Genomic DNA, 26,089 nt, shown 5'->3' on the forward strand with positions numbered 1-26,089 from the left:
GATTCAATCATGTGACTTTGGACAAATTACTTCATCTTCCTGAGCCACAATTTTTCCACGTGAGAAACCTTGCGGGGTGTTTTGGAAGTTCAAAATGTTCAGATGTGTGGCATTTTTTTTAAAAATAAGCATTAGTATGAAGGGGAAAAAAACCCCATAAAACTCACATCTGAACATATTATGTGTAATGTATTAGAGAACAATGGCTAGATTATCAAATAAAAGGTGTTTCTTCAGATAAAAGCATTAGCCATGTCCAAAGCAAAGGACTAGCAATAACAAATCAAAAAAGGGCAAGAGACTTAAGAATGTCCATTACATACAATAAAACCTATAAAGCCTATCTTCTAAATAATGGGACACCTAATATCCAAAGTGATAGTTTTGTTCTGCTTTGAATCTAATCTTGTTCTAAGATTTGATGGGTTAGGGATGATCATCTTTCCTGATGTCTGCCAAATAACAAGAATTATGGAGTCCCAACACCAGCACTGTCTTAGGTGTTTTGAGAATTATTTTTAAGCAGAATATAAGAAATATATGACTTAGCAACAAAATTGGACCAGAGGAATAATTTATATAATAGATGTTGGGAAAAAAGAAAAGAAAAATAAGAGCTGGAATTGCAAGAAAAAAAAATTCATGTGAAAAGCTGAAAAGAAAAAAATGAATTAGAATGTAGGTGGTAAGTTTAAGAATGTTCACTCTAAAATTCTTACAATTTTTCTGTACGTTTAAAATTTTTCATTAAAATGTTGAAAATAAAAGAAGGATAAATTACATTTGGTAAATTTCTCAGACAAGAGGAAAATGTGATTATGAGAGTAAAGGTACATATGGCCTATTTCAGATAGTGAGAATACCGGCCAGACCAGGGAACAGGAGATATATTAAGAGCAGTGAGGAATAAGACTGGATTTAATGCTTATTTTTTATTTTGCTTTGTTTTGTTTCTTAGCAATATGGAAAGCATCATCCCAATGTTTTTGGAAACCATATAAAACAAAATCCACATCACAACAGTTGCCCTCTCTAAGAGCTGGCTCAGGCCACCCTAATCCTATATCCTTATCCTTTAAGTCCATGTAGACACCATTTCACTGCATTTACAAGTAAGGCCCAATCTCAAATTTCAGTTATTAAGATGCCATAGATTCTACAAAAGTAGTTTACCATAAAAATTAACAGGACAGAAAATAGCTTTCTATGAAATGAAGAAAACCGTATTAAATGATGACCATTAGCAGGGAGAAGCTTGGTAAGATTTAAACTCTAATAACCACAAAATTTAGATTTCAACACTGTACTCTATTTTTTTTCCAATTTAATAGAAAAGCATAACTGCTGTCATTAAGTAGAAGCTAAAGGCAATGTGGATATTAAGCTAACAATGTAGCAACTTAAATATATGTGTAAATGAAACAGACCAGGTACTTATCTACAACCCAAAGAAAGTAATTAGAGGACTTTGGACTATTTCACCGTAAGCCTACTTATTCCTGAAGCAATAATATTTTGAATTAGCTAAAGAATGTATTTCCAGCATCAGAATACTTGCTGAACAGCTAAAAAGAAAATACAGCATTATTTAGCATTTAGACTGTGAGTGAAATTGGCTTTTAAAAAATTAAGAGAGAATCCTAAAGATGCTACTAGAAAACTACTAGAGCTAATCAATGAATTTGGTAAAGTAGCAGGATACAAAATTAATGCACAGAAATCTCTTGCATTCCTATATACTAATGATGAAAAATCTGAAAGTGAAATTAAGAAAACACTCCCATTTACCATTGCAACAAAAAGAATAAAATATCTAGGAATAAACCTACCTAAGGAGACAAAAGACCTGTATGCAGAAAATTATAGGACACTGATGAAAGAAATTAAAGATGATACAAATAGATGGAGAGATATACCATGTTCTTGGATTGGAAGAATCAACATTGTGAAAATGACTCTGCTACCCAAAGCAATCTACAGATTCAATGCAATCCCTATCAAACTACCAATGGCATTTTTCACAGAACTAGAACAAAAAATTTCACAATTTGTATGGAAACACAAAAGACCCCGAATAGCCAAAGCAATCTTGAGAACGAAAAATGGAGCTGGAGGAATCAGGCTCCCTGACTTCAGACTATATTACAAAGCTACAGTAATCAAGACAGTTTGGTACTGGCACCAAAACAGAAATATAGATCAATGGAACAGGATAGAAAGCCCAGAGATAAGCCCACGCACATATGGTCACCTTATCTTTGATAAAGGAGGCAAGCATATACAGTGGAGAAAAGACAGCCTCTTCAATAAGTGGTGCTGGGAAAATTGGACAGGTACATGTAAAAGTATGAAATTAGAACACTCCCTGACACCATACACAAAAATAAACTCAAAATGGATTAAAGACCTAAGTGTAAGGCCAGACACTATCAAACTCTTAGAGAAAAACATAGGCAGAACACTCTATGACATAAATCACAGCAAGATCCTTTTTGACCCAGCTCCTAGAGAAATGGAAATAAAAACACAAATAAACAAATGGGACCTAATGAAACTTAAAAGCTTTTGCACAGCAAAGGAAACCTTTAAAAAGACGAAAAGACAACCCTCAGAATGGGAGAAAATATTTGCAAATGAAGCAACTGACAAAGGATTAATCTCCAAGATTTACAAGCAGCTCATGCAGCTCAATAACAAAAAAACAAACAACCCAATCCAAAAATGGGCAGAAGACCTAAATAGACATTTCTCCAACGAAGATATACAGATTACCAACAGACACATGAAAGAATGCTCAACATCATTAATCATTAGAGAAATGCAAATCAAAACTACAATGAGGTATCATCTCACACCGGTCAGAATGGCCATCATCAAAAAATCTAGCAACAATAAATGCTGGAGAGGGTGTGGAGAAAAGGGAACACTCTTGCACTGTTGGTGGGAATGTAAATTGATACAGCCACTATGGAGAACAGTATGGAGGTTCCTTAAAAAACTAAAAATAGAACTACCATATGACCCAGCAATCCCACTACTGGGCATATACCCTGAGAAAACCATAATTCAGAAAGAGTCATGTACCAAAATATTCATTGCAGCTCTGTTTACAATAGCCAGGACATGGAAGCAACCTAGGTGTCCATCATCAGATGAATGGATAAAGAAGATGTGGCACATATATACAATGGAATATTACTCAGCCATAAAAAGAAATGAAATGGAGGTATTTGTAATGAGGTGGATGGAGTTAGAGTCTGTCATACAGAGTGAAGTAAGTCAGAAAGAGAAAAAGAAATACAGTATGCTAACACATATATATGGAATCTAAGGAAAAAAAAAAAGGTCATGAAGAACCTAGTGGCAAGATGGGAATAAAGACACAGACCTACTAGAGAATGGACTTGACGATATGGGGAGGGGGAGGGGTGAGATGTGACAGGGTGAGAGAGTGTCATGGACATATATACACTACCAAATGTAAAATAGATAGCTAGTGGGAAGCAGCCGCATAGCACAGGGAGATCAGCTCGGTGCTTTGTGACCACCTAGAGGGGTGGGATAGGGAGGGTGGGAGGGAGGGAGATGCAAGAGGGAAGAGATATGGGAACATATGTATATGTATAACTGATTCACTTTGTTATAAAGCAGAAACTAACACACCATTGTAAAGCAATTATACTTCAATAAAGATGTTTAAAAAAAACAAACAAACAACAACAACAAAAAAAAAAATTAAGAGAGCCTGTAAACGGAAAAAGTATGCTTTCCAAAAACAAAATCTCAAAACCCTTCAAAAATCAAAACTAAGCAATAGAAGTCAGAGGAAATAAGGAAAAGATGATAACACTGAGAACCTATAAAAAGAAGGGCACAAGATCAACAAGAAGAATAATAGGAAGTAAGCGTCAGGAGATAATACGAGTTTCTGGGGAAACGTCCCCTAAAACTCCATGTGACATACAGTTCCCGGAGCACAGCTGTCCCTGACCTATCTTGCTACCTCCGATCCTGGCCTACTGTCTAATACTACTTCATACTCATTTCTCCTAGTTACTTTTCACAACACCTCTGCTTCTGCCCTATTTTTAAATGGTACAAGGGTCTCCAGTGGGTTGGACAGTAAGTGGAATAGGCAATTTTTTTTAAATACATGATTTTAGGGTCTCATGAAAATCCTATCCTGACCCCTATCTCTCATGCCTCACATGTGTTGCTTTCTTTAACCAGACACTAACTCAAATTCATATCAAGAGATAAGGAACAAAAACATGGCTTTTCCTTTGATCAGGATTGAGAAGAGGAAATAGGAAGGTTTCTCAAAATAGCCAAGCCCACCAGCCTGCAAAGGGGCAAAGATGGGAAGGTAAGGTCACAAAAAAGTGAGACTGGGAAATACAACGTAACCAGCAAAACTTAGCCCAGGGACTGATACTACTCTCACAGAATGATAAATTTAAAAATTAGAAACACAGGCTCCCCCAGCAGGGGAAGCACATTAAGGCTCTGATTAGTCTGTCAAAAATAAAGCCTGTCCACACTATGGCTGGGAGTTCTGGAAGGCTGCCCACGGCCCATCTATGGCAGCTGCACGTCCACGGGGAGCTCAAACAGTGGCAGTGCAGGCTCAGTACTGGATAAAGACTCAGCCAGATGAGAAGATTTACGCAATTTAAAGTGAAAGCAACAGTGACCAAGGTCTTTGGAATGAGTGGTTGTGGTCCTTTAAACTTATAAGTGTAATCCCACACTCAGGCACACGCACTTGTTGAAATGGCAACAAAGGCCAGGCTGGCAACATGTTTTCAACAACAACAAAAAAAAAAGCAGCCACGGCCTTCCCTGGTGGCGCAGTGGTTGAGAATCTGCCTGCTAATGCAGGGGACACGGGTTCGAGCCCTGGTCTGGGAAGATCTCACATGCCGCGGAGCAACTAGGCCCGTGAGCCACAACTACTGAGCCTGCGCGTCTGGAGCCTGTGCCCCGCAACAAGAGAGGCCGCGACAGTGAAAGGCCCATGCACCGCGATGAAGAGTGGCCCCCGCTTGCCACAACTAGAGAAAGCCCTCGCATAGAAACGAAGACCCAACACAGCCAAAAAAATTAAATTAAATTAAATAAATAAATAAATAAATAAGTGAGGAGCTCTTTAAAAAAAAAAAAAAAAAAAAAGGCAGCCAAGAGGTCAGAGTACAAAGAGGCTCCTTCTGTACAGCCTGGGGACTAAGTCAAGTGACTGCTGCACAGAAAGTCCAGGGATCACAATGAGCCCCTGGTGAACATTACAGCATATGGAGCTGAGATGTTTATTTAGATTGCTCCCCACACATTAATGCCTTATTTTGATTTTGCCTACTTGTTGGTATATTAGAAGATTCTGTTTAAGATACCTGTGAAATTTCATTAACATGCAATGCCCTGAAGTTACAATGTATCTGCCTATCAAAGTATTTAAAATTACTCATAGAAATATGAAATAGTGTAAAAAAAAAAACACTGTTTAATACTGTAAGCAGGTATCTGCAATGAAATAAAATGATCCCTACTGTATAATTCCAAAGAAGTATCAGAAGTTGGGGAAATAAAGCAACTTAAATGTCACCACATTATTATCAATATTATTTTGTGAATCTGTTATTAGATACTTGACCAATAAGAGTCAATGGCTCTCAAATACAGTCGAGCATAGTATTATGGAACATTCCATCAGTTCAATATAAGACTCTTTAAATGAATTAATGTGACATTAGTGCAGAAGTAGTCAAATACATGAATGGAACGTTTGGTCAAGGGAGCTGTGGTGGTTTAAAAATATTCCTGCAAACCCCTGACAGCCCTCCCTTCAAAACGAGGAGCCTAATTCCCATCTTCTTAAGAGTGGGCCGGACTTAGTGACTTGCTTCTAGCAAACACAATGTGGCAGAAGTGATGCTATATGACTGAAGCTAGTCAAAAAAAGATAGCTTCCTCCTGCCTCTCTCTCCTGGATGACTACCTCTAGGCAAGCCAGCACCATGTCCTGAGGACAGCCAGCCCTGGCAAAAGCCCAATTAGAGAGCAATTGAGGCCTCCCTCCCCGCAAGAGCCAGCACCCCCTGACCAGCCATGAGTGAGCCACCTGCAAGGTGCAAGACCCTCCCACCTCAGTTAAGCACTCAGATGACTGTGGCTCCGGTTGAAATCTTTCCTTCAACCCTAAGAGAGACCATGAACTAGAACTGTGGAGCTGAGCTGCTCCCAAATTTCTGACCCGTGCCAACTGTGAGAGAGAATAAACGTTTCAAGCCACTGAGTTTGGAGGTAATTTGTTTTGCAGAAATAACTAATACAATAGTAAACCCAGAAATAAATCCAAAGACACAAAGAAATCTGGTATATGACAGAGATGTTCACATTGATGGGGAGGAGCTTGAATTAACAACTGATGTTAAACAACTAACCACAGTTTGGAGGGAGAAAAAAAAAAACCAAAGGTGGATATTTTACTCATTATAGAAAGATAAATTCTGGATAATTCAAAGGTTAAATGTAAAAAATAAAAATAAAAACATAAAAGCAACAAGAGAAAATAAAGGCAGACAGTATTTTAGGAGTGGAAAGAGGCATTTTTGAACATTTTACAAAACCCAGGAAACATAAAAGAAAAAAGACTGATGGATTTAACTTCATAAAAATCAAAACATCCCATAAATAAGGTTATAAGATAATCAGCAACGATATTAAAAATTGCAATATATATTAATCCCAAAGGTTTAATATCTCTAAAATTTACAATTCTTAGAAGAAAAAAGGTAAATGTTCTGAGAGAAAAGTGAGTAAAATACATGAAAGGCATTTCACCGAAAGCAAAATATGGACAGTATATAAAGATATAAAAAGATGTTCAACCACATTAATAATAAAACAGATACAAATAAAAACAAAATATCACCTTTTTAACCTATCAGACTGGCAAAGATTCAGAAAACTAAAACTACCGAGTGTAGGAGCACAGAATTTATCATGCTCTCCTGGGAGTGTAAATGGGTACAACCTTTCTTGAAAGTAATATTGTAATATGTACCAAAGTGTTACATGAACACACACCTCTGATGCAGAGACACCACTTCTACGGCATAAAGATATGATCAAGAATTTTCAGTACGCCACTGTTTACAACAGTGAAAAACTGAAAACAGCCTAAATGTCCATGAAAAAATAAAGAAATAAACTACGACACGGATACAGTGAAATAATTTTCAATCATTAAAAAGGACATTGTATAGCTATACTGTTTGACATTCTGTCTTGAAAAAAAGTTGGAAAACTGTAAGTATAATATGAACTCATTTATGTGAAATTTTATATACACACATCATCATCATCAAAAGAGGTGGGGTGAGGAACAATAGGCACACAAATGATGACAGTAGTACTTACTGGCAGTCAAGAGGTTTTTACTTTTTTCTTTATTCTTTTCCATATTATTTAAATTCTCAATAATGGGTATATATTATCTTCATATACTAAAGCAAATTAACATTAGCCTTTTCTGCTACAACAGATGTTTCTTTAATGTAAATTAGTTCACATGCAGGAAAGTCTCATTTCCTGTCTTCAGGACTCTCCCCTATGGTAAGCTATCCAAGGAAGCTGAGAGTGCAGATGAAGAAATGCAAAATATTTCCCCTTGTGTTTAAAATAAAACTAAGTCAACATCCTGGATCAGATTTTTAACTTTGATGAAATTGGTCTCTGTTAGAAGTGGGTGACTTTAAGGACCAACAATTCAAAGGAGAAAAACCAGGATTTAAGGCCAAGGACTGACTGTGATGCTGGGTATAAATGCCAGTTGAGATATAACCACGTCGTTTTTATTACAATTGTCATTTTTTGGTGCTGGGTCTGTTTACAAAATTCTACTGGTTTCAAACCATCTGTTCCTCACCCTATTTTCTCTAGAAGCCCTATCACTTTTAGCACATGATTTTGCAGAATTAAAGGTTTTTCAGGAATGCAAACATCGCAGGAAGAGAGAAATGCCTCTGCTGTTCTGAGGAAAACTCAAAGAGGTAGAGAAACATTCCATAAGTAAAAAAGGAAAACAAAAAGAAACATTAAACTTTATTTTGCTTCAGCAATAGTTTCTAATGAAAGATGTGAAACACAGGACAAAACAATCGCAATAACCTTGATTTACACCACAAATTTATATATATATATATATATATACACATAAAAATACATACACACACACACACACACACACACACACACACAGAGGGAGGGAAGGAGAGAGAGAGAAAGAGAGAAAGGGTCCTTGCCCCCACTAGACACTTAAAATCTAAGCAAGACAGAGAATTAAACAGGCATCAATTGTGGTAGAGGAAGGAGGGATTAATCCAATTAACTTTTCTTCTTAAGTGGCACAAACAGGAACGAGATTTATTTCTTTCTCATATAAAAAAATTCTGGAGGTGGGCAATTCAAACTGACCCTGTATTGTCCACCATGGCAATTCACCTGTCATCTTCCTTTTTTTTTTTTAACTATTTTATTAAGGTATGACTGACACACCAAATGCTGCACATATTTAATGTATCCAACTTGATGAGCTTGGAGATAAGTATACACTCATGGAACCATCACCACAATATATTCCATAAACATACCAGACACCTCCATAAGTTTCCTCCCACCCTCTTTTAATCCCATTAATTTTTGAACATCATATTTAATTATATATCCTCAATTGAGGTAAGGGAGGAGAAATGCAAACAATGAGGGAAGCAGGTCTGAAACCATTTTAGATACATTGTAGCACTGAGCAAATGGGAAACCGGTGTTAGCTGGGAGCCAGGGTGCTCTCTATGGAAAAAGGGAGATATAAATACACAGCAGGGAGCCAAGGAAGAACCCTCTGGAGACCTAAAAGCAAAGATACCCCGGTAGCAACGACTATATCTAGTACCTGGATCTTAGGTTCTAATACCATTCCTCACAATAGGGAACCAGGGCTCTTCAAGAAAGGGTTGATTGCAGGGCTGGGCAAGCAAGGTATAGAATGAGCCTGGAACATCTTGTTACGTGAAGTGCTCAGAAAAACAATGCAAGCACATCAAAAGGACACAGGGGCCTGCTTGAAGGTGTTCCTACTGGTTAAATATGAAAAAATGTGACCATCTAAATAAATAAGGTCAGTAATGATTATAAACCACTGAAAAATACCTGTGGATCTGCTTATCTTCTGAAATTGGGCAATATTAAAGAACTGAGTATTTAGCCTCAAAAAGTAAACTGGGTAATGCTAATTTAATTTCATATTAAGTAATTAATACCATGAAAGTATTCTATAAACTGTTGTTTAATAAAATGCAAAATAGTGTTTTCCTTTGTGATCATTCTCAGATATACATTAGAAATGAAGTTTCCTGGCAGGGAAATTTTTTTCAATTCATAGATTATCCTTTTACATAATTTCCAAAGTATAATTGTTGACCTGACTAAATAAAGTTTTCCACTGCTCTTTGATTACTATATCAGCACATCCAACTGTCAAGTGAATTTGGGATCCAGCGTAAAATGAAGATTTTGTGAATCTGAACTATTTAAAAGGTACAGTTTTAGTAACTATCATTAGTACCAGTAGTATACAATGATTGGACCTTTGCAGGTTTAAGAAACAGCTGATGTTAAAATTAGCTAAACCTAAAGAACATGGGGCCAGGGTGGGGGACCAGAGTGATGATTACCAAAAAAAGAGAACTGAGTTGGCATCTCTTCCTTCAGTATTTACTCCTTTCATGTCAATAAACATTTATTGATTACCTGTTGTGTGCTGGGCATCATACCAGTTTCTATACTCAAAGAGTGAAGACATATCTGTGCATCTATATAGATACTGAACATTAACCGTTGTTCTTTTGAATTACTTTAGCCTTGTGAGGGCCGTAAAAATAAAATAAAGATGGATTTCATAAGAGACAGAGGCAATTGGGGATGTTATGGAAAGACAAACTACACAGTATTCTATATTCGGCCCTTCTACTCTCAGAGAATGACTCCATCATCCAAACAGCTGCCCCAAGGTCAACATGGTAGTTAACCAAAGGGCCCTCTCCTGAAAAAATACAGATCATAACTTCTCTGGCTTGAAATCCTTCAATAACTTTCCATTTCCTATAGCATAATATCAAGCTCTTTATATTTAGCATACACAGCTAATTATGATTAGGTCCCTCGTTTCATTACTTCTACTCTCTCGTTAGCACGTCACGTTCTAGCCAAACCCAGCAACACACAATTTCTAGAATGTGTCATGCTTTTACTTGTCTCTGGGCCCTTATACATGTTCTCCCTTTTGTCTTCATCACTCTCCCTACCTTTCTTGTCTTGGCCACCTCTTATGCATCTTTCAGGTCTGCTTAGATGTCACTCCACCGGAAGTCCACCCTGACTCTTCAAATCTGAATTAGATGCCCCTCCTATGTGTTCTCACAAAAGCCTATGCTCCGCCTAGTATAGTATTTATCACACCTGATTTTCCCATCCTCCCCTCCAATTGGCTGTGAGTTCTGTGAGGGCAGGGACTCTTGTTCACTGCCATACCTCAGTGCCTTGCACTGAAGTGTTCAATATTCAATACAGTGTTATTAATGAAATTAACAAAACATTTCCAATAACATTACTAAAAATAATTCTTTAATTAACGATTTTGGGAAGCTAACCTCAAAATTTCCTGTCCATGTAAACTATCTAAACATTAGATTCAGAATGTGATGGATGTTGGGGATGCATGGGTTGAGAAAAAGGCATTACCCAATCACACGCAACAAACTGTGTGTGTGTGCACGCACGTGAGCATGTGCATATGTTTATCTGATTATCCCCATCTCTCACCTGGTAGTTCTACTTGGTAGTTGAAGATATTTATGGAGAAAGTGGTTTTCTAAAAAAAAATTTGTGTGTGTGTGTGTGTAACTTCAAGAGGTTTTTTGGGGGTTTTTTTTTTGGTGCTTTTTTTCTTCAATAAATCATAGCACAGCACTCATGTCTAAAGGCAGTAAAGATGGGTAACAAGGATCAAATAACTTTTCACAACCCATTCAACTATAAGGCATTATGAATTTTCTTTTCAATTAACAGCTTACTTTTAGAAAGTATTTAGCTTGTTTTTCCTTTAAAAGTAGTGTTTTTCAATCCATGCTCCACGGTGTCCTGAGGATTCCCTAGAGGCTTCGGGGCCAAAAGGAGCAGGCACTAAGTGAGCAGAGCTTTGAGCCCCGACTCCCTGCTTCAATCAGAGCCACTCTGCTTTTATCTGTTGTTTTTTTAATAATAGAATTCCAAAAAAGATTTTCCTTGAATAAGAGTTCACTACATTAAAATAAGAAGAAAAAAGAAAAAGGTTAAAAATCACCACCTTAAAGAATCAGTGGTGGATTGAGTCTCACACTCTATAATTCAAGTCCTTAATGTCTTTCATATTTCTTGTTTATTTCTTGTATATTCATCTCTGTCAGGTTTATTGGCTGGTTTATTTCTAAAATGAGAAATACCATTTGAATACAGAAATATCCAGGTAGAGAGAAAACAACATGAGTTTTGAGAAGTATATTTATTCTCTGATGCAGCTGTTTCTAAATTTATTTCTCTTATAATGTTTAATGGCATTATTTATGTACCAATCTTCAAGCTAACGATTCATAACACAGAATACCAAAATAATCTAATTGAAAAACAGAAAAGCCCACTGTAAATGCCAGCTGCTGCTATGTTTTCATGTACTATCAACAAATACCTCATCTCGCTTTAATACTGTCTTAGGAAAAAGATTGTCTTAAATGGAAAAACCCACCAAACTCACATTTAACTAGCAAATTTAGCTATTTTACCAAGAAACAAAAGGGGAACAAGGTAACTGAAACCAGGGGGTCCTCCATCATGCAACATTCAGAAGACCAGTGGGGAGAATTTGATCTGCTGATGAACACACTCATGGATGAGGAGGAGAAATGGGATTCTCTCAGACAGAAAACTTCTGCTGTCCTATGCACACCAGCATGGGGATTGTGGAATGGTACTCACTGGAAAACACATGATAAACACCTGCAATCAAGTCCCAGCTCTGTAACAGTAAGTTGGGTGAATCCGAAAACTTTAGAGGTGAACACATATAATTATTCATAAGATCTACTGAGCTGAGAAGGGTTAAAAGATAAACTGAGGCATATTAAAATGTTAAGCATTTATCTGAGCAAAAATCAATTCAAATAGGGCAGTGCTGAACTGGAAGTGGTCAGAAGTGCTCCACCAAGAGGCGTTCAGGGAAAAGGAGGAAGCAAAGAAAGGAAATAATTGATTGGCTATAGGTGAAAGCCTAGTTGGCCGTTGGTGATTGGTGGTCCTTAGGTTTCAACTTTGTAACCTTGAGGCATCTACAGGCTTAGATTTTGGCTTAAGTAGGTCACCCCATGGCATTAGAGCTACCTCAGTCTAATGGCCTCCTTGTTTAACTTAACAGAACAACCAACCTAATTTTCACCTCTTCCAGGAAACCTAACATGAGTACTCTGACCTACAGAGCCATCTTTCACCCCCAAACACCTCTGGCAGGTACTAGTCACACCCACATTTGCCAGCCAGTATTGTTAGTTAACTTTTTGTAGAAGGTCCATTCTCTCCAACTAGATTGTAAACCACCAAAGGGTAAGCACCATGTCTCATTCCTCCCTATACACCCTAAAGATATGAGAATTTTACTGAGCATTTGCAGGTGCTAAATAAATACTTTTTGACTGCTTGTTTCATTTTAGATATGGTTTATATTAATACCCACTTACAATGTTGATGGAAAGACAGCTTGGTATGGCTGTGTCAGACACTCCAGTCCTTTAAATGACAGTCAGGAGCGTAAGGGAAAAATTGGGTGGCCAGAGCAGGCTGTTTTGAGAGCCACCCAATCCGTCTGAAAGTACCTCCATGCATGTGTCACCCCCAAAGAACAAAGCACCCATCCTCTCCTAGAGCTAAACCTTTCCTCCTCTTCCCATGCTAGGTACCAAATTAGAAATCAGAAAACTTGGATTCAAGTCTCAGTTATGCCAAGGACTGGGCAATTCATTTCATCTACTTGAGTAGACTACCTCTAAGGTTCTTTGCTCTAACTATCTATGATTCTATGAGCCTAACTTCAAGCCTTTTCCTTCCATATCTGAAATCCATGGAATGGCCTGTTCCTCCCAGTACTAAAATTACCTGTCTTTCGTGATACCGCCCATCATCATCATTGTTGCACCTGTGCTCCAAGACCTTTCTGACTTCTGCTGCAAGGTTAACATACTCATGAAAGTATGTTCACTTCTAATGATGACACTTAAATTTCTCATCTGATCTTTACTTCATACCTGTGCTCATTTAACAAATACACATCGCGTAGCTAATTGGATAGTACAGGACAACACACACACTTGGGGAAATTTCTAATATATTCCTGCTTTCAGCAGCAAAGACAAGTACGACCCTATTTACAAAGAAGCACCAGTAATAATAAATAAAATTAAACTATTTTCATGTTGGTCACGAAATAGGTTATTTTCAACATAATCAACAGCTCCATGGCCCTGAGAATAATTCCCTGACCTTTCCAATTTTGTAAGAAACTTATTTTTATTGTCTAATCAACATCAAATGATATTAGGGAATGTCACAATGGTTGTTACAGAAAGAAAATCCAGTAACAATTTTGATAGATTTGGGGGAATAGATGAGCTAGATAAGAATATATGAGCCATATAGAAATTCAAAGCAATTTAAATTAATATCTATCAGTTTTGAATAATGAAGAAGTTTTTCAGAACCTAATGTAGTTTTGTTCTGCAAAAAGACTAGGCATATCACACAAAGACCTTTCCCTAGCCAAGTAACTTGTTATCCAATTAATTAAAAAGGTGGCAATTTCACTTCTTCTTGTCTAGCAAAAAGAGCCATGATAAAATCACAGATGAAAAGGTCAGTTTTAGAAGTGAGATGTAGGTAACTGAATCCTCCAGGAAATATTTAAATGTTATTTTTCCTTGGCCAAAATTAGACCAACATTTTGCTACATCTTGGGTGTTAACCCTAGTACCAATATAAAACAGTTGCATAAAAATTTTTGACTAACAGAACAATGAGGTTTTGCTTCATTTTTAACAAAGATAGAGTGACTGGCCACACATACAAAATCAGCCAAAAGTACTCTTCCACAAATTATTATCAAATCTATCAACTCTGAAAGAAGCATTAACTGGAAAGAAAGAAAAACTAAAAAAACAATTTTGTGAAACCAATGAAATAACAATTTTAGTCTAGTGAAGAAAATTCATTTTGTATTGTCTAAAATAGTATATCACTATATCAATGATATTACAATAAAAATTTTTGTTATTTTAATTACATCAAATAATCCCTACACTAACTCTATTTATATCCCTAAATGCAGATGTAAACTTATGCTCAGCATATTTGAGTAATCTTCCTAAGGTCACACAGATATTAAGCAGCAGAGCTGAGTCCAGATTTTCTGGCCGGTGGCCTGCACACTTAAGCACTATTCTCCACTGCCTCCCCGTTAGTCACCACTCCCAGTAAATATTCACCACTCCCAGTAAACACAGAGCAGGAGGAGTTATTGATTCCATAACTGCCATTATAGCATTGAGATGCAATTTATATGAAGTGTCTGAATACACAATTAGTTCAATCCACTATATAAAAGGTAAATGCTTAAGTCTCATTCATTTCTAATAAATTTTCAAACTGGGAAAGGATACAAAAGGAAGAAAAGTACAAATCTATATATCATATCAATTAACAGAAAAATATAATTAGAGTTGTCTTTGGACTTAGCAAGTATTGAAAACCCTTATTGTCCTGCTGTCCTTTCAGCCCTTTGAGTTGCCTGTTAGAATTTGAAATTTCACTGCTGAAACAAAAGAAAGGTGGAAGATATGTGCATTCCAAAGCATTGTACCCTTTTGCAATTTCCCTTCCATATTTATTACCCGGATCTTTAAAACACTCAACTAGAAGCTAAACCAATTCAAAGATATGTGTAAAATGTAAAATTGGAAATGCTGCAAAATCAACGTGACCTTTAAAGTGTAACATTTCCCACAATCGTTTAGTTAATACTAGAAAAACATTTTACAGTGTTTAAAGCATAATCTTCATGTGTAATATTTGAAGCAAATATAAAAGCAAATACAGAACAAAGTACTTAAAAATCAACCACATTTTTTAAACAAAAACTGCAATTAATTTTAAACTACCACTTTTTCTGTAGTAGTTACATTATATATATTTTAAACATTCATAACCTATAAGGGTACTCTGCTTTTCAAATACAAAACTGATGAAACCACTGTCACCCTACCCCAGTCACCTCCTGCAACTGGTAGGGCCTAGTTGTATGACTAATTCTCCCCCAATTTACCCACATTAGTTTGCTTGAGAACAAAACTATGTATCAGGCAAAAGGCCAAGATGGGCCCTCTCTGTGAGCCAACAAGACCATGCTTGATTAATCCCCAAGGCACTGGTCTCAACAGCACATTTTCAAACCAACCAGACTCCTGAGTCAAAGATACTTTAAGCAAAGATAATAATTAGGTAGTCGATATTATCATAAAATTAAATTTTGAATGAGAGCATATGTAGTCTTCCATCTTCAGATCCAATCATACATTTGTTAAAAGTAAAGATATGCAAATCAATGCTAATAGGTTGGCAAAATTTCCCCAAGAGAGAATCACACTTCAGATAAATCGCCATTCATAATTTTTTTATTTCATAATCAAGTAGCAATCCTTGAGAACCTATCTTTCCCTTTTGACTACTTTGATTAAGTATTTTCAATAGAAGCTGATCAGAAAATACTTTTTCTCAGACTATTTTTTTTTTCCTGCACCTCTCCTAGCAGGAGAGAAAAATTAGCAAGAAAAATGAATTCAGAATCCACCCCATTCCCATTTACTAAATGGTGTAGATGTGTATATCCCATTGCCTTTAACACCTGAGAATTAGGAAGAAAAAGAGTTCAAGGAAACAAACTGAGCAATCTAATATCTGGCTAAAGGTCAAATTCTATCTTTAAAATTGAATACAGTTTCTATCAACTCTAGGAATTCAGTTCATATTTCTTTAATGCAAAGAGTGAAAGAACAAGGTTACAGCATGAAGAAACAAAACAGTGAAACATCAACAAAGCAACTAAATTAGATACCTCACCTGTCACAGAGAAAATCAATAAGGCTCAATGAATTTATATTGTACACAGACTTACTTAAGGAAAAACTTTGAAATATAATGTCTTTAGCTTTTTGTGTACTAAACATATTCTGCTCCATTGGCTGGAAGAAAACTTTAAGAAGATGGCCTCTGGGTAGAGGGCAAATAGGACTCAAGCTATACTTTAACAGAGAAGCAAAACAAGATGGGAGAAAAGCAGTTGGGGAGGGAAGGTTTATATGCCACTTATGTAAAAATCATACACGTTGGCTTTTTACTGGAAAAGGAATGTAACCGGCAACACTAAGAATGAAATAGGAGGAATCACCTAGGCAAGAAACAAAACAGCAAGAGGATTAAGCAGCCCTGAGAGTGGTTTACACCCCCAAACAAGAAAAGAGTGAGACAAACTCAGGTAGGAAAAAGACAAAACCCCAACCGCCTCTCTTACTCTGAGAGAGAGACAGAATAAGACACACCACCACCAACAAAGAAGTCTCAACCTAGAATTCAGGTGCTCTGGTTCTCTCCCTCTCTCCCTCTCTCTCCTTCTCTCTCTCTCATACCCTCAGAGCAAAGGGACAACATATTTTACAACATTAACAGAAAACCAAGAAGAAAACAGCTATGCCTGGTTGGTCAGCCCTGCCCACAGAGGCTTCCTACAAACTCCATGGAACCTCTTTTGACCACATCTTCATTTCCCAGAGTCAACCCCAGAATTTGTCCCATTTTGTCTGACAAGAGAGGGATTCATGGCCACTGTGGTAAAGCAAAGGCACAATCCTGCAAAATGGCTACATTTAAGGAGTCCACAGAATCTCAACAGGCTCCTAAGTAATCTCCTTACCTCCCACATGACCCTCTATCCTTTCTAAAAATATACCTTTCTACAATGTAGACCATGATACTATTCAATTCAAAATCTTTCATGACTACACATCGAAAAAGTCCAAATTCTGTGACCCACCATTCAAAGACACTGAGAATCTATCCTGATTCTTTTCCAGCACCATCTTGTTCTATTCTATGATAGTATCCTTCACCTTCCCTCTTTTTGCCTTTACTTGTGCTACTCCTTCAGCCTAGAATTTCTTTCCATTCTCTCTACTGCATAAGTACTGCATTCTAACACCAGCTCAAGATATCGCCTCCTATTGTGTGAAGTCATAGGCAATCTCCCTTAGCTACATCTCATTCTGTGCCACACCAGAGCTTTGTTTATACCCATTTTGGACACAGATTATATTCTGAATCACAGCCATTTATTTACATATTCATCTTCCCTACCTCCATACCACAGGGTTCGGGGGGGCGGGGGAGAGTTATATTATCTTTTTTTTAATTGTGGTAAAGTACACATGGTATAAAATTTACTGTCTTAACCATTTTTAAGTATACAGTTCAGTAGTGATAAGTATATTCACGTTGTTCTGTAACCAATCTCCACAACTCTTCATCTTGCAAAACTGAAACTCTTTACCCAGTAAGCAACACCTCCTCCAATTCCCTCCTAACCCCAGCCCCTGGCACCCAACTTTCTACTTTCTGTGTCTTATTATAAATTTGACTATTCTAGGTACCTCATATAAATGGAATCATATAGTATTTGTCTTCTCATGACTGACTTATTTTGGTTACCATAGTGTCCTCAAGGTTCATCCATCTGCAGCATGTGTCAGAATTTCCTGCCTCTTTAAGACTGAATAAAATTCCATTGTGTGCATATACCACATTTTGTTTATCCATTCATCCGCCCATGGACACTTGGGTTGCTCCCACCTTCTGGCTATTATGAATAGTGCTGCTATGAACATGGGTCTTCAAGATCTTGCTTTAAATTCTTTAGGGCATATACCCAGAAGTAGAATTGTTGGATCATATGGAAACATTATTTTCATTTTTTTGAGGAACTGCCTTCCAAAGCACCTGCAGCATTTTACATTCTCATTAAGAGTGCACAAGTTTTCCAATTTCTCCACATCCTCACCAACACTTGTTAATTTCTATGTTTTTTAATAATAGCCATCCTAATAAGTGTGCATTTCCCTAATGATTAGTGATGTTGAGCTTCTCATGTGCTTATCGGCCATTTATATATCTTCTTTGAAGAACTGTTTCTTCAGGTCCTTTGCTCAATTTTTAATTGGACTGTTTGTGCTTGTTGTTGTGTTGTAAGAATTTTTATATACTCTGGATATTAACCCCTTATCAGATATATGAACCAGAGCTCTTTTTTAATTCACTTTTCTATTCCCTAATATTTCAGAGTTGACTATAAGTATTACAGAAATATATTTTGAGTTGAAGATGTTTCTTCCTTTTTTAGGTTTTTTTTTGGAGGGGGTATAACACAAAATTCAGGATATCCAAAAAAGGGTATACAGTGGAAAATGAAACTCCTTCCCATCCCTGTTATCCAGCCACCAAGTTTCAACCCCCAGAGATATTTCCATTTTCTTATAATTCCCTCCAGAGATACTCTGTGCATATATAAGAAAATACATATCTTAATTTAGTCTCCTCCAAAATAATAACCTACTAATACCCACTGTTCTGTACCTTGCCTTTTTGACTTAATAATTATTCCATTTCAGTGTATATAAATTGCTTTATTCTTTTTAACAACTACTAAATATTTCACTACATGTACCATAATTTATTTATCCAGTCCCCTAAGGATGAGCACTTGTTTCCAATTGCTGCCAAGAATATCCTTAAATATACATTATTTCACACAAGTACAAGATTTGTGGGTTAAATTCTGGTAGGGGGATCAAATGATATGTGTATTTTAAGTTTTGATAACTATTTCTAAATTGGTCTCAACGAAAACTACAAAAATTCCTACATCCATTAGCAATAATGACATTGCCTATTTCCCCATACCCTCAGTAACACCTCATGTGTTCAAAATTTGTTTCTTTACCAATTTGATAGGTTAAAAAATGAGTATCTCACTGAAGTTTTATTTTGCATTTCTCTTTTATGAACTGCCTTTCATATCCTTTCATATCTTTGTCCATTTTTCTGATTGTTGGTCTTTTCCCACTGAGTTGTTGGTATTTTCAATATATTTATGAATTAGCCCTTTTCCTACAGTATGAATTTTCCAATGATATGAATTAATATATTTATGAAATTAGCCCTTTTCCTATGATATGAATTGCAAATCATCCTAGTTTGCCTTTGCTTGTTGATATAGTTTTTTTAATCTGTTTTTGGCAGTACAGAATTTTAATATAGTGAAGTTTTACTATTCTTCTCTTTTATGGTTTCTGAGCATTTCTTACTTTCTATTCCCACAATTATCATAGTGAAAATCCTCACTACCTTGTAAGTAAATTACAGCTTCCCAACTGGTCTACTTTTTATTACTCCCTCTACCGTCCAACTGATCCTATACACTTGTCAGATTAATCCTCTTAAAATACTGTAAATTAGTAGAGACACAAAAAGTTGAGATTACAATAAAGATGTCAACTGTCCTGACAGGAAATGACTATTACAGTTTTGTCTTGTACTAATTAAGCTGTCTCAAGCATTCTCAAACTCAGAAGTGTAAAGTTTTCTATAATTTTAATTCATTAGAATGTCACTGACCACAGGTCTAAGTATTATAAAAGAGAGGGACATTTTGATTGGAAACTAGGATTATATTCAATACACCAACTGCCTCAGGATTTCAACTTCACAGGACTATTTTTATGCTCTCCCCCCCAGAATCTTTCTACCAAACTCTACCCTGCCCTAGTGGCTTCAAGCACACAGAGGCTGGTCATAAGAGCTTTAGAATCCAGGTTTTTCTCACCATAAACAGGAAATAATGTGTCTCTGACTCTATACAGAATGTGACACTATAATTCATGCTTTTGGAATGAGGACTAACATTTCAAGCTGACAGCCAGGTAATAAATATGATTAGGAGCCAAGCACGCAAGCAGAATATCCCAAAATGTACACCTTTCATGAGAAGACACAAGCAGGCTTAATCAGTAAGACAAATTCAGATAAAAAAATGCAGTTCCCCCCCCCCGCCGCCCCCAGGCACAGCTAAATAAGCATCTTTTCAGCAGTACTACCTTCTTAACCCCAAATCATTATTTCCCTTGAGGGCTCTTCTACAAAACTAAAAAGAAAAAAAAAAAAAATTTAAGTTGGAGACAGTAACCAAGTATGACTCATTAACCAAATAATTTTTCACATTTCTTTGTAATGAGTTAAAATTTACATAGGTTTCAAATAAAAAGTTTACATTTACAGTCCTCAAAATTAACCAATGAAGTACACTTTATCTCCATTTTCCCAAAAGGAAAATGAAATTCAGAGACCAAAAGTTCAAGTTCACATAGCTGATAGTAGAGCTAGCACTTGAATAAAAGTCTTCATAACCCCATTCCATATTCTTGTCACTATACATCACCACTTTAACGTCTGGAAATTTACATTTAATGCCTATTTTTTAATTTCAAAATAAAAGTTTTAATAAAATGTTTAGAGTATTAACATCATGCAGCCATATACACCAGATATGCCTCAAACTATTAATCTTCTAATGTGTTTTCATAACCCATTTGTTCAGATAACAGTACTTCTCTTACCCGTAAAAAATACTCATTAAAAACACAAGCTAATTAGTTTATAAAGTGCTTCAAACTACTCTTAGATAATAACAACACTAAATTGTTAATACTTAACAAACCAAATAATAGTTATTTAGTATCTTAATCTGACACTAATAAAACTCTTATTAAAGTAACAAACAAATAAGCTCTTGGAAAAATATCAAAATGCTTAGTAAATAATCTGCTACCACAGGCAAACTAAAAATTCAGGCATACATATATGTGTGTGTGTATGTGTGTGTGTGTGTGTGTGTGTGTGTGTGTATATATATAAATATATATATATATATATATAAATATATATATATATTCCAAGTACATGATATTCTGGAAAAGGCAAAACTATGGAGACAGTAAAAATACCTGTGGTTGCCAAGGGTTAGGAAAGAGGGATGAATGGGTAGAACACAATGGATCTCTAGGGCAGTGAAACTACTCTGTATGATACTATAATGGTGAATCCATGACATTACACATTTGTCCAAACCCATAGAACGTACACACCAAGAGTGAACCCTAATGTAAACTATGAGCATTAGGCATAATGATGTGTCAATGTAGGTTTATCAATTGTAATAAATGTACCATTCTGGAAAGTAATGTTGATAATGGGAGAGGCTCTGCTTGTGTAGGGGTAGAGAGCATGTGGGAAATCTCTGTACCTTCCACTCAATTTTGCTGTAAACCTAAAACTACTCCAAAAAATAAAGTATATTTTAAAAATTAAGGTAAATGATCTGTGGCAACTCTGATCTGTTCAATCATTGCTTCAGAGGTCCACTTGTACCTGTTCGGGAAAGAACACCCTTGGCCATCAACCCTAACCTTCAGAGAGATTCTGCCTTACACACCCACTGCTCCTCCCAATCCTGCCCTGCCCCTCGTAGCCTGCTCAGCATCTAACGTGACATTGGTAGACTAAGTCCAAAGACACGGAGAAAATTAAGTATAGACAACAGATGGAGAAGGCAGGTAGTGGCTAAGAAGGTAAAGAGTTCCGAAAGAGGGAAATCTGCAGAAAAATCCACAAGAGAGCACAGAAAGGAGAAAACAATCCTGAGATGCTCTGAACTTACTGGTCTACATAACGCAAAAATCATATGAAATTAAATTGTCCTAAAATACAAAACATGATATTACAAGCATTTCCCTTCTTCAAAAAATGTCTTTGCTGAACATGATTCCAAAACTAGACCTTGATAATGTGTTTACAATGTGTCCTCTGGCCACAAGCAAGATGATTTTTCAAAAGTTGACCATAAATGCTATAAACATTTTTCAAGAGAAAGATATATAAAAGTGTATGTGTCAAAGTGCCATTACAAAGACCTAGCTCTCAGAACAAACTTTTGGATAAAATTGCAAAATTTTAATTTTTATGATATATTACATGGAAGAAAGATGTACATTTTTATCTTCTAGGTATTCTTAATCTCAGACGTCAGAAACACACTATGAGTTACCAAACTGAGCAGGAGTTCACTGAGATCTTGAAACAGTCACACAGAATGACTGGGGCGGAGGGGGGCGGGGTGCTTGTTTGCTCTGTTCATCAATGAGGAGGCCAGGCTAAGCACTGGCAGACCCAAACACCTGAGTCATTTGGGAGAGGCTAAGGACTCCAGTGGCAAAACAGGGACCCGTAAGACAGGCTTAAGAATGGTTCTGGCAGGAGTCACCACCATCACCATCACCACCACCACCACCTAAGCAAAAATCAACCTTCTGTATCTAAAGTTTCAGGGGAGGCACAAAGGCTGGAGTTTCACCAGCGATCCAACTCAGTTCAGCAAATACCAAGTAAGCACCAACAAAGTACCCAGCACTAGGGTAAAGGTGCTGGGGGACACTGAAGAGAACTTGGTCTCTTGGTATGGCACTCTGGGGAAGCCTGAGTGAGGACAGCCCCGTGGAAAGCTGCTCATGGAGAGGAACCAACTCGCCAGCACCGACTTGCCAGCCACTGTGGAAGTGAATCTTTTAGCCCCAGGCACACCTTCCACTAACTGCACCTCCACCTGGTATCTGTTGACAACCTCACAAGACCCTGAGCCAGAACCACCTGAATTGCAGACCCATAGCAACCATGAGATAATAAACGATTACTGTTGTTTTCAGCCACTAAGTATTCGATATGGTACAAAGCAACTGAGAACGAATGCATCCAGATTTTACATAAAAGGCTTAGAGAGGCTAACTTACCTACTACCACATAGGAGTGAGCACTTAAACCACGTCGGGAACCCAGTCTCTAGGTTTTAGATTCAGTTTCCTTGTCATTAAATGACACCACTTCTCAAGTAAAATAAGTTATAATACCGTAAGAATGATCATTTCTATGATTACACAACCGGCACTAACACACCAGGCTTTCCACAGCACAGAGATACAGCACATGTCCCCACATACTTAACAGACATGATGAGAACTGCAATATAATTGAATTTGTGACTCTTCATGGTACTTTTCGGGGTTTTTACTATCTTCTGCAAGAATTCTGGTTTTTTTTTTAAGTGTACAGATTTTGAAAATAAAAACCTAACATATTTATAGCATGTTAATACTAAACAATTACATTATTGACACTGAGGATATTTATACACTTTACAATCTTAATCACAATAAACATTTGTGTAATTTTAAACAGAATTAATATGTCACACTAAGAAAAGTTCCACTGCTCATTCTTTCTTTAAGGATTTATTTTTTTGCTTTAAGTCTTCAACTTTTAGCATTACACAAACATAGTAAAATATATTATCAAAATGCTCATGACGGTGAACTCTTAAGTCCCGATCCATAAAATGGTTACCATCTTGCAGGACAAGGTGGCGGGCTCTTAGCCTGTCTCCTCCTAGAGAAAGGCAATGCAACATTTCACTGTTACAACCACATCTGCATGTAAATGTACCTTAACTAAGGACACATTGTTATTAAAAGGAATTGCAAGAATTCAACCTACAAATTTTTAGCTCCAAACCTGACACTTTTCTTCTGTGCCATGTTTTAGCCAGTGGTTCTCTACTCTGAATGCCTAGGGCACTTTGAAAATTACCCATACCTGGACATCATCTCCCAGAAATTCTGATTTAATTGCTTTGGTCTGTTTTAGCCATCTAATATATAATAAACCAGTGGTGATAAATTCACAGAAAGTTTATGCCACAAAGGGAGAAACTGTGGATATCCCTACATGTTAGCTAAAACATTCTTATCCCCTAAGACAAAGATACCTTGCAATAAACGAAGCAGAACAAGAAGAAAGAGGAGATGGGAAACTCAAACCCATTCTGCTGCTTTCATGGAGCCACCAAGGAATATTTTATTCCCCTGATTCCTCTCCCTGAACCCCATCACCCCACACCTTAACTCCACTGCAAGCTTTAACTCAAGCATCACCTCCTCTATGAAGCCTTCAGGATCACACAAAATAAAGAAACCCATTTTTCTGCATCCATCTTACCCTGAACTCTACCTCTAAATAGCACATACTGCACAAGGCATTTATTTACACATCCATTTCTCTTACTGGCCTGAGGGCTCCTTAATGGTAGGGTCCCTATATTATTCATCCTTCCCATCTTATATATCTTTGTATCCAGAGCCTTGAAGATAGATAGTAGATATTAAAAAGTATTTGCTGAATTGTATGGGTTTTTTTTTTATGCTTGGTATGGTTATTTCCCCCTTGGCCTCCTAGTAGACACGTTTCTGAAATTTTTCAACTTCTCATAAAAGAAAGGGGACTCCCCCTCCCCCCACAACTGGATTAGGTTAGAGAATAATGTATGCAAAAAGGCCAGACATGGTGAGAGCAAGACAGCAGTGGAACCCTAGGCCAAGAAAGAATAGGATAAATGGGGTAAAATGAGATACGCGAAGGTAAGACCAGGTATGAATTTTTTTTAAAGGGAGAGATTAGGCAAACAAAGGGACAACTTGATTTTCATTCACAAGAAGGTGTGACAAAGAACACTGATTACAGGCAACCGTAGTATTTTCGTATTTTCGACAGAGCTTTTAAAATTCTGAACTGAAGACCAATGAAGCCAGAAGCTCTGAGAAAGAACCCAGGCCTATCTACTCTATCCTCACTCCCTCCCCTCCTGTTCACCCCTTCACCCAGGGCAGTTCACTCTGCCCAGAACCTGAAAAGTTTTGCTTTCTCTTTTCTCCCAGCCTCTCTGGTCACTCTCCTTCAGCATCCTTACATCTTTCCTTTTCTTGGTTTGTCCCTAAAATGTCAATATCTTCTAGGACTTACTTTCAGCCTTTTTCTCTTCTTTTTCTATGCAGTTCCTCTGAGCACTTTTATCCTTACCCATGCCTTCAACCGCTCTCCATGTGGCAAGCACTCAGAAATCTGTTATCTCCAGCCTCCCCAGCTCTTGTGATGCTCCAAGACAGTATCAACTGCCCCCTAGATGCCTCCAACTCACCAATGACATGCCCCACAAGCACGTTAAACACAACGTGTCCAAATCTGAACTATCACCTTCCCCCTCAGAACTGCTTCCTCTTCTCTTTTCCCTCCCACTACCCAGAAAGCCGGCAGTCATTCTAGTCAGCCTCACTCTCCCATTCCCTTTACATTCAAACAGTCGCAAAGACCAGCCAGCTCTCCCTCCTCCTAGATATTCTCCTAAAGATTCTCACTTCTGAGCACCCCCACTACTTCTGCCTTTGTCTGTGCTCTCAACCTCCTATCATCCACGCTAATTGCACTGTCCACTCCGGCCCCCAATCTTACCACATCCCCACCCCACTGTACCCCAATCTACCCAGCACACTGCTTTCACGGTGATCTTTCAGGTCATTCACGTTTCCTCAGTGGCTCACTACAACACATGGGATAGGAAATGCGCCCTGAATTAGCTTTCTACTTTCCTCTCCTTTCACTCCTGACTTTGCCCTTCACACTCTAATATAATGACCTACCTACAGTTCCCAGAACACACTATGCTCTCATAGTACCACACGACTATTCATGTTATTCGCTCCACCTGGAAATGCTCTGTGCTGCCTGTCACCCTGCCCAATCCTACTCAGCTGTCAAGACTCGGCTCAAACACAACCACGGCTAAAGCCGTGCTCTTGCATTCCTGTCAGGGATCAAGAGCTTCTGCTAGGCTTGTTTTGCATGTGTAGTTATCTCCATTAGAGCAAATAGCACACAATATTTGGACTGTTGGTCAAGATGTCCACTGTCCTATAGA

General features: G+C 37.4%; 1 protein-coding gene across 4 annotated transcripts in view; it reads right to left on the reverse strand.

The window, feature by feature from the left end:
• The window catches only part of IMMP2L (inner mitochondrial membrane peptidase subunit 2), a 916,263-nt gene that overhangs the window by 884,983 nt on the left and 5,191 nt on the right, over positions 1-26,089 (reverse strand). The gene's annotated exons all lie outside the window — the stretch shown is intronic.

This window comes from Eubalaena glacialis, chromosome 8 (assembly GCF_028564815.1).
Source record: "Eubalaena glacialis isolate mEubGla1 chromosome 8, mEubGla1.1.hap2.+ XY, whole genome shotgun sequence".
Taxonomy (NCBI): Eukaryota; Metazoa; Chordata; class Mammalia; order Artiodactyla; family Balaenidae; genus Eubalaena; species Eubalaena glacialis.